Genomic DNA, 6000 nt, shown 5'->3' on the forward strand with positions numbered 1-6000 from the left:
ATGTGAAAGCTAAGTTAGGAATAGGCCCAAGGAAAAATAAGATGAAAAAAAAAATATTTTTTTTATGTTGTTCTTCTGTTTACTTGTTTACTTGTTTCCTTTTGCACTCTGTGCTGCTGTTTAGCTTATGCTCTCCATTTTCTGTGAAATTCTGCAAGTACTGAATTTAAAAGTTATTCACACTTAAAATATCTTTTACAAGTTAGCATTATTTTTTTCATTTGGAGGACAGGTTTGTAGACAAATACTAGTTGAACTATTAAGACTTGTGGATTAATAGAAAACATTAAAACTAGAACAGTTTACACCTACAGAATCTCCAACTCCAAGATATTTTTAATGAGTCTATATGTTCCTAATTTTGGGATTGAAAGGAAGACAAAGACAATGCTTTATCTGAAGCAAAACATAGGATATACAGCATGTTTCTTCTTTAGGCTACATCCGCTTTCTAAATATTTGTGCACATATTGGACTTATAAAATTTTGTATCTGTTCTGTTCATTTTAATTAATGTAGAGAAAATAGATTGGCTTCATCTAAATTTTAAGTAGTTATTTCCACAAAGAGAAACCTATCGTATGCATACATGGACCAGCTCATTATGTGCTATTTCCCCCTGTCACACTCAGTGACATATGGTCCCCCATTTACTCCAAGACGTCTTAAAGCAGAGTCCTTCTGTGATATCATAACTGAGGAAAATGTTTGAGAATATTGAGAAACCTGTAAATTTACAGTCAGCGTATCTTCATGAAACTGTGATCCAAAATAAAATGTCAGTGCAGCTAGGGCTTCCAGGTGGGTTGAAAAATTCTACTAATGGATTGGGATGGAGAGGAGTACTCAGTATAACAAAAGAAATGTAATACCTTCCCCCCACCCCAAATTTTAATTTTTTAAATTTAAGGCTGATATATGTGTGATGTCAAAAATGTTTAGACATCTTTGATTCAGAATAGTATTTTCAAGCGAACACTCCCAGTATAGGCAGAATTGATGTACAATGATAACAGTTTATTTTGCATGCTTGGTCTTTCGTAGAAAATGCATGTATTTGTTCAAAAATGAAAATTCTGCTGCTGTGCATGAATTGCTTCAGATGTCCTCCTCAGATATACTTTATCTACCTGAATTAGAAGAGATCTAATGTGTCATTCTTTGTCCAATGGTCATAATTCAGATACCAGCTTTGTATGAAATTTAATAATGTTATGAACCAGATATAAAATAAGTGTGTGTAGGTGTATATGTATAATTTTTTATTTCCACCTCTCTGTAGACACATTTCTCAGGACATTAAGAACATACTTTAAAGACTCAGTGGTAATTTCTGTCTTCAATACAATACTTGAGAGGGCAGTTAAAGAAAATCTATTATCCTTTCCTCCCTCAGGAAAGATAAGAAGTGTGGGGAAATTAGTTCCTATTGCCAAATTACACTTTATCCTGGAGGGGTAGTTAAAAGAATTTCCATTCTTATGTCATATATTGCACATTCTGACTTTCTTCATTCACTGAGAAGGTACTCGTTTACATGGGATGAAAGAACACAGAAGGTAACATCCAATCAGTTCCCTTCTCATTTGCATGCACATCTATATATTATAATGCTAGTTAATTTTATCCTCAGTTTCATTCAATTCAGCATATGAGATGAGTCTGGGCTTCAGTGGCCAGACTAAAATGTAATTATTTTCTCTGATCCCAAGGGGCAATATACCAAAGACACATATTTGGCCTATATGGATGCATAACATTTGTTTCTTTAGGCTGTTTGATGAAAGATGTTATTAGTTTCAGAAGCTTCAGAGTTTGAGGACAGAATGAACATACTCTGTATGAACAATCAGAAAATGTAAAGTTGTTTTACTTTTTTTTTCGCTGATATGATTCTGACTAATGCATTATAATCTATAATTTTAAATTCTTTACATCTTAGTAATTTAAACCTGTGCAACAAAATCCATGGAAGGATGGTCTTTCTAATTTGCTATATCTTTTTATTCACTGTGCAATGATGACAGTTATTATATAAGATACCTAATCATAAGCAATCTTATCCAAGGTATTTGTTCCCAACCACTCATATTTACATCAAATAAAGAGTAATATTTTTCTATAGATTTCTGACTGCCTTCATCCCTAACATGGACCGTAAGAATGTGGCTGGATTTTCTGTTTTGATACATGAAGGTATAAAACTTCCATGCATACAAAGGTTTAAATCAAAACAAAAATAAAGGGAGAGGGATTGTAGGTAAATCAAGCCCTTGGTAGATTTTACATTCAGTGAGGGAAATAAGGTAAGACAAATGGCCGTGTATGACACCATAAGCTCAGGCAGTGAGCAGACTAATCTACACTGCATTAGGAGTGTTGTCAACAGGTCTGTGGAGGTGATTCTTCCCCTCTAATCAGCACTGGTGAGGCTGAACCCAGAGTGGTGTCCAGTTCTGGTCTTCCCAGTGCAAAAGAGAGATGGATCTACTTCTTAATGGCCAAAGGCCACTAAGATGATGAAGGAACTGGAACATCTCTTGTCTGAGGAAAAGCTGAGAGAACTGGGATGGTTCAGTCTAGATAAGCAAAGGCCTATATACTTATCAATGTATATAAATACCTGAAGGTATAAAGAAGATGTGGCCAGGCCCTTTTCAGTGGTGTCCAGTGACAGTGGGCACAAACTGAAATACAGGGGGTTCTGTCTGAACATCAGGAAGCTCTTTTTCTACTGTGAGGGTCGCTGAACACTGATACAAATTTCCCAGAAATTTTGTGAAGTCCCCACCCTTGGAGATACTAAAAAAACCATTTGGACATGGTCCCAGACAGCCAGCTCTAGGTGGGCCTGCCTGAGCAGGGAGGCTGCATAAGGTCACATCTAGAGGTCCCTTCCAACCTCAACGGATCTATGATTCTGTGAAGACTGTAGATAAATTACAACTTCAGGGGCAAACCCCCATTTTTTTCATCAGAGGAAAATAAAGACTACAGCTATTCCAGTTTTAGAGACTCTTGCTTACTAGTATAAACCATGCTTATTACCCTTCTAAGTCCATATTCTTGGTCAATGATTTAATTTGAGGTCCTGTTTCTGCCAGCAATATTTGGGATTGAATCTAAAATCAAAAGTTTTTTTGGGGGAGGAGGGGGGCTGAAGGCAAGAAAATAAACTATTAAACATGGGATTATAGTTTTCCTATTTCATGATTACTAATTTTATGTACCTCATTAACTCATTTAAACAGTGGTCAATTCTAATAATGACAGATAACAGAAGTTTCTCTTTCAAGATGTGCTAGCTCTGTAAATGTACCACTCCTTTATTCCCTGTATTCATGGAAAAGAAAAAACTTTGAAGAACATTGCTATTTGATTCTGAGAAATATACAGTCTCTCAGCCTGTCTGACTCCATAAGCAGAGGGGATCCCTCCTTTATTGGTGAATATTGGGCTTGGATGTTTTTAGTATCCAATGATTTTGCTTCTGTGGTCTGTTCCTCTATTTAATATTAACATTCCAATTGCACTTAGGTCTTGGTCATGAGTAGGTCCCTGCTGTGCTCAGTGCTTTATGGACACGTGCCTCAAACAACACAGGAAAAAAAAGGAAAAGAAACAGTAGTTGAGAAGTCAGTGGTAGGGCTGTGAGTGGAGTCCATGCCTTTATTCTGGACTAATACTGTGTGTATGGGAGGATGCTGGATGCCTGTGTGTCCTTCTTTCCAACCCACCTCCCATAAGCATAGACTATCTAGTTCAACTCTGTAAAGCAGGAAAAAACAGAACAAAAAGTTTATTCATTTTGTCCTTTCAAAAAGCCAGGAAAGTTAATACTGCCTGAAGTTGCATAATTTGTGCTTCTTGCGGTAACTTTGGAGAAGCAGCCGTGGGAAGCCACGTATCATGCTTTGTGGAGATTTGTCAGGAAAATAATTCCTGGAGAATACAGGAGAGCAGACTGTGGAGTCTTCAGCTAGAATGGATAGGACTCTGACTGAAATTTTGTTTCTGTGCTTATGCAGAAAAAAGGATTTTACATGATTATTCTGTAAATCTTCAGACAAATCCAACAGAAGAAATACAGTAGGATTAATATTAATGATATAATTTTAAAGAAGGATCAGTTAACTTAATAAATACCTCTACAGAATATATTATGTAAATTAGTGATATTTTTATTTCTGAATTTAAAATGTTTTCTCCTCCTAACAGATATCTTTGTTTTAAACAATATGAAAGAAGCATTAGGAAAAAAACTTTTGTAGTACAAACTCAAGAGATCCTGGAAGACAATTATTCTTCTCTATTTCATGTTACAGCTTGGTTTGATAAAGAATTTGTTTTAAAGTAATTTGGGTATTTTGCTGGACTATTTTAGAGTCAGCTTTGAAGCTTTTTCATTCACTCATGAGCCCTTGTCTCAAGTAATTACACAGACTTAGTGAAATTACTCTTGTGAGTAACTGCTCAGCAATATGAAGAAATTGTTTCAGAACCCAGCCTCTAACTTGAGTAGGTATGGGATGGTATTAGCTCTTTGAGATGGTCCATTCATTTTTTGATTTTTATATTAAAAATATTTAGATATTTTGTTAACCATTTTTTTCTGCTTTTCAGTGTTTGGCTTTTGATTTCTTGAAAAATCCTACCTTTAAGTCTTATTGCAAGCTTGAAATGTGAAATACTAATCCTAAATCACCAAAACAATGATTGGGATATTTTGATGTTCTAAGACTACTTGGCTCCATCATAGATTATGTTATTTGTGCTTCTTCTCTGCACGGACCTGGACATACCAACTGTTATCCATCATTCTATATAGAAATGGAGAAAAACTAAATCTCTTGGTGATCACACTGTGTAGGTATGAATTGATGAATTATTTAAAGGAGTAATTTCCTCTTATTTACTGACAAATAAGTCTAATATGAAGGAGGTTTTTTTTTCTTCTTTGTTTTAAACAGAATAATTATTCTATGCTACTCAAGGCAATTATTTTTCTGTAATTAGAAAGCAGTCATATTTCATATTATACAGATACCTCTTGGCCCTATAGGATAGAAAACTAGTATCGATAATTTCTCATTGGTTTCTGGATACTTTCCATCTGTATTTTAAGTGAGCCTTTGTTGTTCCTGTTAACAACAAAAACCTCAGCTGGATTCTCAGCTACTTACTAACAATGGCCCAATTTTCATCCTCCCGTCTTTTCATTTCAAAATTGCTTGTGCAGGTGGTTGCTATACAGCTTTTTACACAACTAAAATGCATGTGATTTGTTATCAGTCTGATTGTAGACCAGGGCACTTTGCAGGGATTTCACTAGAAGAAGTCTTTAGTGATTGTTTCCTTGCTGACCACAGCTAGCATCCCACAGGAGCATTCCTGGTGCCCGTCGTAGTAGGTCTGACTGCCCCTTCAATGCAGTTGAAGTCGGTTCTTTGCAGCTTCCTCAGTATCAATGTTCAGATACTTCATTGATACAAATGAAATTGTAGGACAATGCCTGCAAATTTGAAAAGCCATTTTTTTCCTCAATAGGTATGTGTCCTGTGTGTTCCCCGTCTCCAAACCTCTCTTTGTTTTCCCTCCCCTTCTAGTGTCTATCAGACGTACAGGTAAAAAATGATCATCAAAAGATCCCATATTCCAAAACTTTATATCCAACTAAATTTATTCATGACCTTCTTATTCCTGTCAGGAAAAGGATGGGAAAAATTGAATTATTCTGGTTGGAAAATTATATTCTACTTTCAAGATAAGTAAGCAAAATGATGTCAGAATCCTCTATTAATGTTTTGACATGTACATTTCTGCCTAAGTCATTACACCCGTTAGCAATGAAACACAAAGCCCCCCTGATTTTTCTAGCAGTACACTCCAGTCCTGACCCAGAGAACAAGCTAAATCAGTGTGGTAGTTTCTGATCTCATTGTAGGAACATACAATGAGACTATGGTCTTTGAGATATAAACAGAATACTCTTTATAGGAG

This window comes from Athene cunicularia, assembly GCF_003259725.1.
Source record: "Athene cunicularia isolate RWA chromosome 5 unlocalized genomic scaffold, athCun1 chr5_part2, whole genome shotgun sequence".
Lineage (NCBI taxonomy): Eukaryota > Metazoa > Chordata > Aves > Strigiformes > Strigidae > Athene > Athene cunicularia.